Source organism: Rousettus aegyptiacus, unplaced genomic scaffold, assembly GCF_014176215.1.
Source record: "Rousettus aegyptiacus isolate mRouAeg1 unplaced genomic scaffold, mRouAeg1.p scaffold_m13_p_8, whole genome shotgun sequence".
NCBI lineage: Eukaryota > Metazoa > Chordata > Mammalia > Chiroptera > Pteropodidae > Rousettus > Rousettus aegyptiacus.
Genome location: NW_023416311.1, coordinates 436,601 through 449,329, shown reverse-complemented (window position 1 = coordinate 449,329; position 12,729 = coordinate 436,601). Strand labels below are relative to the sequence as shown.

Here is a 12,729-nt window from a genome sequence, read left to right as displayed (position 1 = left end):
ATCTACAATGCAAATAGTTTCTCCTAGAATGTTACTTGTGCTTTGCTGACCTTGTCACGTTCCTCGCGGGCTTTTATCAAACAGATGCTTTAAATTAATCACAAAGTCAAATCAATCTTTCTTTCCCATTTTTGATTCCTTTTTTTTTTTTTTGTCCTATATTGTCCTCCAATCTAACTTTTAATGTCCAGGTCTTTAATTCATCCGCAGTTTAATTTCGTGCACACAGGCTGAGAGGTGGCTCTCATTTAAAGAGCTCCGAATGTGTGGTCACGTGTGGTCATTTGCGCCAGTCCCGGGCCTTGAGGTCAGTCCCTCCAGCCTCCTCTGATACCCAGGGGCACTGTCAGGGTCCACACGCCCTTCAAGTCGGAATCCTGTTCCTGGCATTCCTCCGCGCCCGCTCCGCTTGTCTGTTCTAACAGATGAAAACGTCCTCTGCAGCGCTCTGAGCTTACACATCCTTAGAGGGCAGTTTGGAATATTCCCCTCGTTGAGGTTTTCGGATCTCCTTTAAGATGCTTCCATGAGTTCGTACCGTTTTCTCCGCAGTCGCCCTGCCCGTCGCCACCTGCGGCTCATTTGTGTGAAGCAGACACACCCGTCTGTCACGCCTCACCGCTGTTCCTGACGGTTCGCAAGGCAGCGTTTGTGTATTTATGAAGTATCTGGCCGCCTGACGGCATCGTATTATCAGTTAACATAGTTTTTCCATTGATTTTCTTCATTTTTCCCAGGAGTCAATCACATCTTCCAATAACAATGACTGTTCCAATGTTTAATTTCCTTTACATGTCTGATTTCACTCACGCTCTAGAATAACCTTACATAGTAAAAAAGGCGACCCCAGGAATTTCGTCTTTTTCTGACTTCGAGAATGTTTTCTGTGTGTGACGGCATTTATTTTAAAGTTTTGGTAGATGTACTTCTTGAGTTGAGAATTAATTTTTCCAAGAGTTCATAAAAAAAGAAGCGACGGGCGTGGCGGACGCGTGTGGCCTCTCTCCCGGCCTCTGCATGAGCGAGCGGCGGGTTCGCTCTTGTCCGCGGCGCGATGATCACGTGACCAGAAACTGTCGTGCCGTCCTCTGCTCTCGGCGTGCTTTGTGGCTTTGGCCGACGGGCGGACGCGACGCAGTTGGCGGCGGGGCCCGCAAGGCCGACGGGCCTTCTGCGTGGAGCCGCATGCGGGGCTGGCCGCGGGCCGGGCCGTGTTTATGTAGCCATAGCTGCAGGTGACTCCCGAGCCGCCGGCGGGCCGCCGTCTGCTCTGCACCGTGAGAACCTGGAGGGGCCCGGCGGCGAGGCCCGTGAGCGTGCGGGGCCTCCCGCTGGAGTGCGGAGAACTGAACGTTGGCTCCTTTGGGGCCCGTTCCTGGCACCGGGCTCCTGGCATCGCCGCGTAAGCGTTCGCTTGGTCTGCGGCCCAGACCCGACAGACTCGGAGGACTGCCCGTCCCCGCAGGCCACCGCGCGCAGGTGGCCCAAGGCCAGCCGTCGATTTTCCACTTGCTCACCGTTGTTTTCTCTTCCTGGAAGGACGGGAGTGATGGCTGCCCAGCTCCCTGCATGCCGGACGTGACGCGAGGGGCCCCGGCCGGGTCCGGGTGACCCTGCGGGGCCGGACGTGCGGCTGGCCCGCCCGTGGGGGGCGGGACGCTCCCCGCCTGCTTCTGTGTCTGCCGGGGGGGCCGGCTGCCGCTCGTCGCCGAGCGTGTGTGTGCAGCTTGTCACCAGGGCTCGCGGGTGAGCCGAGCCATGTCCTGTCTTTAGCGCTGGGGCTTTTGTCGCGTCTTAGGCTTGGCGGGACTCTCTGTGAGCAGCTCGGCGTGGCGGCCTCTTCCCGCCTTTATGCCTTTGTCCTTTCGCCTTCGTGTCTCGCGCCCTGAGTGTGCGCAGAGCGCGCGCAGACACGTGGCCGCTCGGGCCTGCGTGCGCACGCGTGGCTCTGCGTGAAGGGGCCGCAGCGGGGAGGCGTCTCGTCGCGGCGCCTGCACGTGTCGCCTTCGTTTCTCCCTGGGCTTTTCCTCTTCCTTTTCCAGCTCGTTCCCCAACCCTCCGTCTGTCACCGACGCTTGCAAGCTGGCACGTAGCTCCACGGCCGTCTCCGTGCTCGTAATCACACAGCTGCATGTGCGTGCAACGCACACGCACACGCAGCCACACACGCAGGGAATTGCTTCGATGGTCGTTCTGCAAACATCGAGGCGTCCGCGCGTGTGGCTCTGGAGCTCGCCTCCACCCCCGCCGCCTCCTGCACACTGCGCCGAGTTGCCCGATGGAAAGGTCCGGCTCGCGTTTCCGGGCGGGGCTTTCCGTGGCCGGGCACTCATCTGTTTCCTGCGCATGGTTCCGCGGGAGCAGCCTGGCCGGGCCCCATGCCGCCCTGTGTGTACGGTAGACCCCCAGCCGTGGGCTGCCGGGCGGCCTGGTCCGCGTGTTTTCACTTCGGTAGCTTCTGCCCAGGCGCTCGCCGGGCGCCTCGCCCGGAGTCACCTGCGACCGCGCGTCCGGCTTCTTCGCTGAGTGCCGGTCCGAGCCATTTTTCTACCTCTTCTCGAGTCAGTTCCAGTAAATCATATTTTCTCAAGAAGTCGTTTATTCCGCATGGGTTCTCAAGATTGGCGGTATGAATTTCACGCCGGGCTCTCGCGTGACTTTTAGAGCGCGCCCTCCCCTGCCGGGCGTCCTGCGGCTGCTGACTCGCCGGGTCTTTGACTCGGGATGGCCCGGGGCCTTGACGCTGCTGGCCTTTGTCCATCTGGGGTGTGCAGGAGTCCACCTCTCCCTCCTCCGGCGGCATTCCCTACCCTGCCCCCAGGTGGGGCGTGATGCTCTTCGTAAAGATGTTTTTGCCATTTCTTGGGGTTTTGGAGAGAGAAGGCAGAGGCTGCTTCCGCAGTCATGTCCCGTTCAGTCTCCTTCCCCTGGGTCCCAGGGGACCAGCGCGTGGAGCCAGCGTCCGTCCGGCGGGACGGCAGCGAGCACGGCTGCTCTGGCGCCCGCGGCCAGCCTCTGACGAGGAGGCGGCACGGCGCCCGCGAAGGCCGCCCTCCGTGCCCGCAGCCGTGCGCCAGGTGGCTCTGTGACCACGTCCACCTCATGGAGGAGACAGCCCGGGCCCGGCGGGGCAGGCGGGCCGGGGTCGGCCTCCAGCTCGGTTTCCTGACCGGCCTGTCCCTCCAAGCGGTGGGTCGTGTCACGTGCCTGATGGCGTCTTGTCAACCTCTGGACCAGGAGAGCGGCCCGTCCGGCCTCTCCGGCGGGCGTCTGCTGCGTGGCGGCCCATGGCGCTGGGAACGCTGGGTTTGCATGGTGCCCCACGGTGTCAGTCTCGCCTTGAGCAGGCAGAATGACAAAAGCAAAACCCCGAAGCCCCCAGAGCTTTGCTCCCTGGCCGGTCTTCCTGTTCGGGTCCAGACATGGTCGGGGGCTGCCGATCAGACGCACGTGCCACACATGGGCTTCGGCTGAGTCAGGGACTGGCGCCCCAGGTGCCGTGGCCCAGTGGGCAGCAGCCCCACAGGTGACCCAGCTCTGCCCGTGCCCCACGAGCTCGTGCCGTCGGCCACCGTGGTCTGAGCCGTGGGCCGCGCGCGCTCTGCTCCGCTGAGCGGGCCGGCGGTTCCCTGCGGGGTCGGCCTGTTCCCCTCGTAGGTTTTGTGGCTGACACCGGCGTGTGTTGAGAACCTTCTGTTTGTTCTTAACTTTTTTATCGTAACATAAAACATCTAGAGGAAAGAATGCCAGAAAGCACAATGAACAGTAATAGCACAAAGGCCGTGGGCCCGTGCCCGGGTCGGGGGGCTGCGCCCCTCAAATAGCCTGAGCGAGATCCACTTCCCTCTGCTTCTCTTAGGGAAGAAAAGTGGAAAGTTGCAAGCATCAAGTCCATGCCTGTTAAAAATCTGTCCGCCTGCCACCCCTCCGCAACGCGGCTTTGCCGATGTTCTCGGACACACACGTGTCGTTCTGTGTCTCACTTGCTTCGCTCAGCCGTGTGACAGGTGCCGCCTGCCACGTGTGCCTCTGTGTGCTGTGCCGTCGTCGCCGATCCGTGCAGGTCCACACGGTGCCCTCAGGGCCTGAGTGTCGTGGCCAGAGAACACCGGGGTCCCTCCCCAGCACTCATGCCGAAGCTGCCCAGACAGGCCCCAGCCGCTCGCCACATAGGCCCTTCCCCGGTTCTCCGCGGGCCGAGCCGGACGCCGCCCAGGCCAGCTGCTCTGGCATCGTCTACTTGGGTCACTGTCGGACCCGCCAATGAGGGGCTCCGTCCCACGAGGGCACCCCACTTTGGACGCCAACCGCAAGCCATGCCGAGGCAGGGGAGACTGAGCACACTGTTGCTCCAGGCCCGGGGGGAGGGGAGGAGGCTCCAGGCTTGACAGCGGGTGCCGGGGACGGTGGCCCCGCTGGTGGCGGGCAGGCTGACCTCCTCTGAGGAGCCTCTGTGTGGCTTTCTCCACTGCCTGTGACAGAGTCGCCCTTACCATGGGGCAGGGGCCAACGCCCAACGGTCTTCAGAGAACGGCTAGGTCAGTAAAGCGTCACCTTGTGCAGACCGAACTCTTGATCATCCCCGTAAACTCTGGGCATTCCTAGTCTCAGGGTCCCCTTGTCATGGCTGCTTCTCCACGTGTGTTTATGGGTCACGTCACCAACCGGGCCGCCGAGTGCTTGCCAGCTGACAGCAGATGTGGGGTGGTGACGTCGTGACGGGACTTACTTCTCACTCATATCAAAACGGCTCTACTTCTGGGAACAGCTTCTGTCTTTGTCATGAACAGGCAGATTAAAACCACTTCACTTAAGTCGTGAACAAGTGGCCTTGGGGTCATCGAGGCCGCACACGGCACCCCGCCCAAGCGGTTGTCCGACACCAGCCGGCTGCCCTGCAGTTCGGCTCCGCTGGACGCCTCCGCCTGAGGTAGAATCGGGTCACGTGGCTCAAGGGCTCGGTCCTGCTGCCCCCCAGTCAGATGCCAGTCGCAAGTCCAGGTTGTCACCTGTGCTTCTCACCAACCGGTGACCGGTTGGTGTTCCCGCAGTGCCCGCCACGCCCTCCCCGGGTTCGCTCCCTGTCCTGGAGTGGCCCACAGGACTCAGGAAACCCGTTCACTCACTCGGTTGCTGGTTTGTCACAGAGGATTTTAAAGGATATAGATCATCAGCCCGATGAGACACACGGGACAAGGATGGAGAGAGAGCACGGAGCTTGCACGGTCTCTGCGCCACTGTCCCCAGACCGCCACCCAGAAGCTCCCCGAAGCTCGTCCTTCTGAATGTTCATGGTGGCTTCGTTCCGTAGGAGATTGATTAAATCACGGTAGTTGGCGACTGATCCAGCCTCCAGCTCTTCTCCCTTCCAATCAGGTGGTCAGTCTTCTCGATGACCAGCCCCCATCCAGGAGGTGTCCAGTCACCTCCTTAGAAAAAAAAAAGATTGTGCTATTGCCGAGGAAATCCCCAGGGACGCAGGAGCAGTGTCAGGAGCCAGGGTCAGAGACCACGTGCTGGAAGACCACGTGCCAGCCCCTCCATCGCTCAGGAAATGACGAAGGTTTCAGGGGCTCTGGCCAGGGGTCAGGGATGAAGACCTAGGAAGTGTTGGGCCTTGGTTTACCCAGCTGCAGAATACACAGGCAGATGGACAGGGAGATGGCTAGACAGGTAGGTAATTGGTAGGTGGGCAGGGGACACTAGCTGTGTGGATTTGGGTACGTGTCTCATTCAGAGTGTTCTTGAGAGACGGGAAGAGAAAGCAAGAAAAACCCCGGACCAGCTCACACCGGACGCCCTTGTGTCGCAAGGTGGGACTCTGCACCGCCTCCTGGTCCCGTCTCTCCCACTGCTGCTCCCTCTGCCGGCCCCACCTGGGTGAAGATGGTGCCACCGAGACAGAAGAAGCCGGGACCCAGGCCCTGTCTCTGGGATCCTGCAGAAGGGATGGAAGTCTTAGAACTTGGGCGGCTGCAACAACTTCTATGCCAAAAAGCTGATTTTTTTTTTAAATCGAAGATTCGTTGTGAGATACTAAATCCGGAAGAACAGCAGGCGTCACAACCTGCTTCCCTCTCCAGCGCGCCTCCCGCCCCCCATGGGGTCCTGACGGCAGATGTCCCTTCTGCCAGCCCACACGCAGCAGGCGCCGGGGGGGCCTGCCCCGCTGCAGGGTCCTCTCCACGGGAGAGAAGCGCAACCTGCTTCGGCCGGAGGAGAAAGCGTGGTGAACGGAGGCCCCCTGGCGAGGCCCCCTGTGAGAAGGGTCAGGAAGCAAACGAGGGGGAGAGACACCCAGGGCCTCATCAGAAGGCGCCACTCCTGTGAGGGGGTCCCCTGAGGAGCAGGCGGTGTCTCTCAAAGCTGGTCAGGAGTCCAGATGATGTAGCCCCTGTCACCGTGGTTGTCACCTACCCCACCATGCTCCTTGCCGGGGACTGGGTGGGGGGGGGTCGCTAGCACCATGCCTGCCCCTGAGTAAGAAGCAGAGGGAAAGGTCTTGGCGGGCAGGCTCGCTGGAGGAGGGCGCTGCCCGCGTCACAGCCCCGGAGAGGCCCCGTGCCGCTCGAGTGCTTTGAGAACGTGTCTGTGTGTGGAGGGGGCGGGGCGGCGTGGAGGGGGCGGGGCGGCGTGGAGGGGGCGGGGCGGCGTGAGGGGGCGGGGCGGCGTGGAGGGCGGGCGGCGTGAGGGGGCGGGGCGGAGTGGCGGGTCGGGGCTGGGGGGGCGGCTGTGGTCTGGTGAGGCGTGCTGCGGGCGGGGCGGGGCGGCGGGGCGGGGCGGGGCGGCGGGGCTGGGGCCGGGGCGGCGTGGAGTTGGCGGGTGCGGGCGGGGGGCGGGGCTTGTGGCGGGGCTGGGCGGGGCGTGGTCGGGGCGTGCGCGGGCGGGGGGGGTCGGACGGGGCGGGGGCGTGGCGGATGGCTGGGTCGGATTCGGCGGGGCGGGGCGGCGAGGTCGTGGGCGTGGCTGTGGTTCGGGCGGGGGCGGCTGCGGGGTCTGGTGGGCGGGGCGGCGTGGGGCCTGAGAGGCGGCTGTGCGCCGTCCTGGCCCGAAGGCAGCAGGCATGCGGGGTCCTGGGTCCGCTTGCTCAGGAGGACAGTGGCCCTGGTGGCAGCGAGCAGGAGAGACAAGGGGACACAGGCGGGACGCGGCGTCGGGCGCGTGCTGGCCTGCGCCTCCGAGAAGCCGGAGAAGCCGCAGCTGGTGCGGAGCAGGACACCCGCCCCGGAGGTCCGGTGGGTGAAGGCGGGGCGCGGGAGGGGCCGGGAAAGTGTCCACACCGTAGGCCAGTCCTGGGGACACTGCACAGCGGGACGAAGGACCGGGGAGGAACCCTCACGAACACGCTTCTGAAGGGAGCGCCTTGTCCCCAGAGGCGGAGGGGGCCCGTCAGCAACGTCGTCGCAGTGGCTGCCAGGCGTGTTCGTGGGGGCCTCAAGGAGGGGCCCGGGGCGGGCTTGGGGGACGAGCCTGACGCCGGAACCCGGGCGTCACGAGCCGCGCGGCGGGCTGGGCTCTGGGGAGCGGACGCCCCTTCGTGCCCAGCTGCGTTTGCTTGTCAGACAAGCTGCTGTCCGCCCCGCCACCGAGCACTTCACGGGGGTCAGGGTACCACAGCGTCCCGCGTCGTCCGCACCCGCTTTCCAGGGGCTTCCCCCCCAAACTTGGCTCATTTGAGCATCACAGTTTCCCATATGGAGGCACCGCCTGTGGGCAGTGCGCGTAATTGTGTGTGCGATGTCGCCACATTGTGTCACACTCGTCACGCGCACTGTGTTACACGCGCGTGTTGTGACAGTGAACACAGGGGGATGCGTCTGTGTGTGTGAACGTTTATTTCGCGTCTGTGCTTTGACTTCTTGCATTTGACTGAAAACTTCCCGTCGTTTATACAAACGGGAAAGAAGCACGAGGCCAGCAGCCCGTGGGAACCGTAAACGTGACACGCCACGTGGGGAACAGGACGGGCGATGCCAGGCCTTTGGCGAGGGCCGGCGGGATCGGCTCCCCGCCCCTGGAAGGGCCTGGCGGCTGGGGCGCCCGCCGTTCACACCCCTGCCGCTGTGAGCTGGGTGCAGCACGCAGGCTGACGGGGGTGTTCGTGCGGACTCTGGGGACCCCTGCGTGAGCCCAGGCGGCCACCAGACCCGTGCGGTCACTCTGTGGCCAGCGCAGTCCCCCGCCGCGGCCCAGTGCTGGCCGTGTCCCCGGGCCTCATGAGGAGACCGTGCTGGAGGCGCGGAGAGGACCCGAAGCTGGGTGCTGGGTGCTCCGGCGGCGGGAACAGCCCGGCAGGGCGTGGCAGAGACCTCGGCCTGTCCTGGGGGGCGGGCGTGCTCACGGTCCCGGAATGGGGGCGGGGCGGGGCCGACCCGGGGCGTGGTCTCTGCGTGACCCCAGCACGCTGCCGCACCGTTCCTGTCCCCTGCTGGTGTCTGCAGGCAGCAGCGCCTTCCGGAGGGGATGCGCTTCTGCCGCATGAGCGCGCTGCTCAGTGTCGTGTCGGGGGCGGCTGGGAGAAGTGTGAGAGCTTCTAGGATTTCGTTCTGCTTCCTGGGAAGTGCGGGCTGAGGGGAGACGAATTTCTAGGGATAGCGAGAGAGAAAAAGGCTGCTGGCGGGCGTGGGGATTCGTTAGGGGGGTGACAGCGGTGTCCGGTGGGGAGTGGGGTCGGATCCCTGCTCCGTGGGCAGAAGCAGATGTGCTGTTGGCGTAGGAGGTGCGGGACACCCCCAAGCGGATGAGGAGGTGACGCAGGGAGGCGTGGGGAACATCGGCAAGCCAGCCGCCCCGACTTCGTGCTGCAGGGAACTGTGGGAAACGGAACCGTCCCCGCCAGAGCACACGCCCGTGGTGATAGGCCAGCCTCCTTGAGACACCCATCCCCCGCTCGCCAGGTGTCACGGGCGCAGGTGACGCGGGGTCTGCCGCCTGGGGCAGCTGCCCACGAGGACGGGCGTGCCTGGGAGGGTGAGTGGGGGTGTCTGCGTCCCAGGGCGTGGGTCCTCGGGCGCACCCCGTGTCTGGGCATCGGGAGGCTGAGCTGCTCACGGGCTGTGACAGCTGCTGAGCATCCATGTCCAACCCCGTGGGGAGCAGGCGCTGCCCGGTGCCTGCCTCACCCGCTGCACAGCCCCCAGGAGCCGTCACACCTTTCCTAGTCACAGTGACAACAGCCCAGGTTGGCCTGGAACCAGGCGCAGTGGGACTCCGGGTCTCGGGGCGAGGTCTCCAGGGGCCGGAGCGGCCCCTACCCCTCTCACCCCGCCGGCCGCTGATCCCTCTCTCCCCGCCCTGCCTCCCCGCCTGCCCCAGCAGCAGGGCGGCTCCAACTGAGTCCCTGGCCCCCACCGGCATTCCCGGGGTCACGTGTGTGGCCCCGGGTCACTCGCTGGGGTGGCCTCGGCTCTGGGCAGGTGGAGGTCACGTGGCCACCTCCCTTCAGAGTTGCAGGTGGCCGACTCCTGCCCGGATCTCGTGTACCGGGGTTAAGTGCACGTTTCCCGAGGTTAAGCAGGTGCCATTGGCAGGACGAGCAGAGTGACGGGTGCTGGGCCAGCGGACAGTGAGGGGGCCCCCTGCAGACAGGGAACCAGCAGAGCACCCTGGCCTGCCCTCAGGGCCTGGCATGAGACCCCAGCCCCTGACCCCAACCTTGACCCCAGTCCTCACCCTGAGCCCACGTCCCTTCGCGGCCGGGGCGTTCCGAGGTGCCGGGTCGCCCTGAGCTGCGGCTTCGTTGGCAGCGTTTGGCATAGACCTGTTTCCACCCCTCCCGGACCCCGTGGCAGCGAGCGCCCCGCGGAGGGAAGTTGAGGGCTCCGGAGCCGCGTCCGTGGATCCCGCGTGAATCCCCCGCCTCGTGATCGTGGGCCCTGCTCAGGCTCGTCACCGGCAGGACGGGCGGGGGCGTCACTGCTGCCCAGGGCGATGCGGGAGGGTGGAGCACAGCAGCGTGCGTCTGGGGTCCGGAGCCGCAGCTCACTGCTGTGTCCACGGGTCTCGCCTCCACGGCCACGGCTCCGCTCAGAGCCAGGACTGCATCGCCCCGGGGGGCGGGGGAGGCAGGAGGCGGGACACCGGGACCTGTGACAAGCTGGAGGGGTCAAGAGCAGCCTCCAGGGGTGACAGCAAGTCCTGTCTCGCTGGCAACACCTCGTGTCACAAGGTGGTGGCTGCAGACAAGAAGCGGTAATTGAGGTTGGCTGTTGACACTCGGGAAGGTCAACAGGAAATGACGGGGTGACACCTTGGGCTGGGGAAAGATGACGAGCCTGTCACTGGGTGTTAGAGATGGAGCCGGGGACAGCTCAGAAGCCGGGCTCTGCAGGCTGAGTGTGTCCAAGGCTGTGGCCGGCAGGGGTGTTCCAGGACCCGTGGCTGCGTGACAGACCGCAGCTGGCTAGTGACCGTTCCCGCGGGCTCGTGCCTCTGTCTGCTCCCTGGCATCTGGTGGCTCGCTGGGAAGACAGGGCCGGCGGTGGTGACGCAGGGACCGGGCTGATGCTCCCCAACGCCGGTTGTCTGTTCTCCAAAACGTCGGGGCGGTGGCGAGGGGTCCTGGGGGCTCATCGGGAGGGAGGGCTGGGCCGGCGCAACTGGAAGACGCTCGCGACCCCCGAGGCTGGCGTCCACCTCCGTGCCCAGCTCGCGACCCCCGAGGCTGGCGTCCACCTCCGTGCCCAGCTCGCGATCCCCGAGGCTGGCGTCCACCTCCGTGCCCGGCACGGCTGCGCGGCTGTTCTCAGCCCGGCTCTGTTCCGCTTCCCTGCGTCCAGGCCGCACAACCCAGGGCTTGCCGCCCCCCCCAAGCTTCTGGGACCATGGGGGTGGGGGGAGGGGGACTCGGGCGCCGGCAGCCCAAGGCGTCTGTGGAAGGGAGACGTGTTTTGGTAGTGTGGGAACGAACAGATTTCTGTAACAAAATTAAGTTTGGGGGGTTTGTTGATTGTTTTTGTTTTGGAATGAGGCTTCAGACTTGTCTTATTTGCCTACAACTTCTGGCTCTGTGTTTATGCTTGAAAACTAAGAAAGACGAGAGGCAGGAAAAAGGAGTCACATTCAGGCGGGAAGAGCTGGTCCCAGCCGTGGTTCCCGGCCCCTGTCCCCGGCGAAGGCGCTGACTGGCAATCGCGGCTTCCGGCCCCGTTCACGAGTTGACTGGCTGGTGGCTCATCCAGGAGCAGGAGCCGGAGGCCCCGCTGGCTTTCTCTGGGGAGGGGACCGGGGCGCCGCGTGCCTGCCCATGGCTGCAACTTCGTGGTGACAGTGGTATGGAAATCTCCTTTTTCGGCCGTAAGGTTCTGCGGACCTGTCACTCCGCCATGGCACGTCCTCACCACTGCGCTCTCACTTGGAACGCAGTCCCTGCTCTGGCTGGACCGGAGCGGGCCGGCTGCCGGACATGACCTGGGGACTCTGTGCAGGCAGGCGCCCGGGCTGCAGGCGGCCGACCTCCGCCATCTGGCGGTTGAGAGCCGTGGACGTCGCCGTCCGGCAGAAAAGCAGGGCTCCGCCACCCCTTCGCCGTGGGGTTTGGGCGGGCCGCTGTGACTCGACTAGGACGCCGTCATTACAGCAGAGGAAGCCGTTTCCTTTCCAGCTCCTTTAAGCAAAAAGGACGAGTTCTCTGGACGCGTACAGAGCATCCAAAGAATCTGGGATGCAGTCGAGTGAAGCCAGCCTCACGAGGGCCCTGGACAGCAGCCAGGGTGGAGGGGAGGTTGGCTCCGTCACCGTCCCCAGACCGGGCGTCCAGGCTCCGGAGGACACGCTCCATGTCTCCAGACAGCAGCCAGGGTGGAGGGGAGGTTGGCTCCATCGCCGTCCCCAGACCGGACGTCCAGGCTCCGGAGGACACGCTCCGTGTCTCCATGGCCGGCCGCGGGCACACCCGCTCGGGTCGGAGCCGGGACCAGGACCCAGTCACCGGGGTCAGAGGGAGTCGCAGGACGGAGCCCTGTCTGCCAGGTGGGGGGCGGGACAGTGGGGAGGGACACTGTGGCCAGGCAGGAAATCCTGGGTCTCCTCACCGTCCAGAGCTTTCCGAGAGCCTTGGTTTCTGAGCTCCTCCCGCCCGTGTGACCAGAGGGAGCAAATCACACGTCAGCCCATCCCCCTCCCCGCTGGCCGCTCACACGGCCGCACACATGGTACACAGTCCCTGCAGAGTGCTTTCCGCCCGCTGGGCCCCGCCACGCCCGTGGGGGAGGGAGGCATGCCGGGCAGTTCCCGCCCTTGGACCCTGCGTCTGGTCTCCGTCTACACATGGCCCAGCAGCAGCCTCAGGGCACGCGGTCGCTCCCACCACCGGGGTGTAGGCCATGCCTCTGAGAGGCCGCGGGCAGCAGCGCCTGGCGCACTGAGCACTCACGGGGCCGATGGCCACGCCGCGACCCTGCTGACCATCCGAGTCCTTCAAGTGGACCGACCGGCCGTCCAGACCCCTGTTCTTTGGGGCGGGGACCTTAGACGCTGACCTCTGCAGAGGTGACGGCCAGTCTCAGACCCCGGGCTGTGTCCTGGTCCCTCCCCCTGGCTGGCTGTTGCTCCGGCGGCACCCGAGCCCACTGTGTGCTCGGCTGTGGCCCCCAAGTCCCTGGTCCCACACACCATCAGAGCTTCGGGTGACTCAGTGGCCGCCACTCTCGGCCGTCCACCCGACTTCCTTCCTCACCCCGGTCGGCTGCCTGGAGTCGGCCAGGCAGCAACAGCTAAGGTAGCTTCCTT

General features: G+C 64.9%; 1 protein-coding gene across 1 annotated transcript in view; it reads left to right on the top strand.

Moving 5' to 3' along the window:
- Positions 1-12,729, top strand: part of HS3ST4 (heparan sulfate-glucosamine 3-sulfotransferase 4) — a 126,276-nt gene that overhangs the window by 72,257 nt on the left and 41,290 nt on the right. The gene's annotated exons all lie outside the window — the stretch shown is intronic.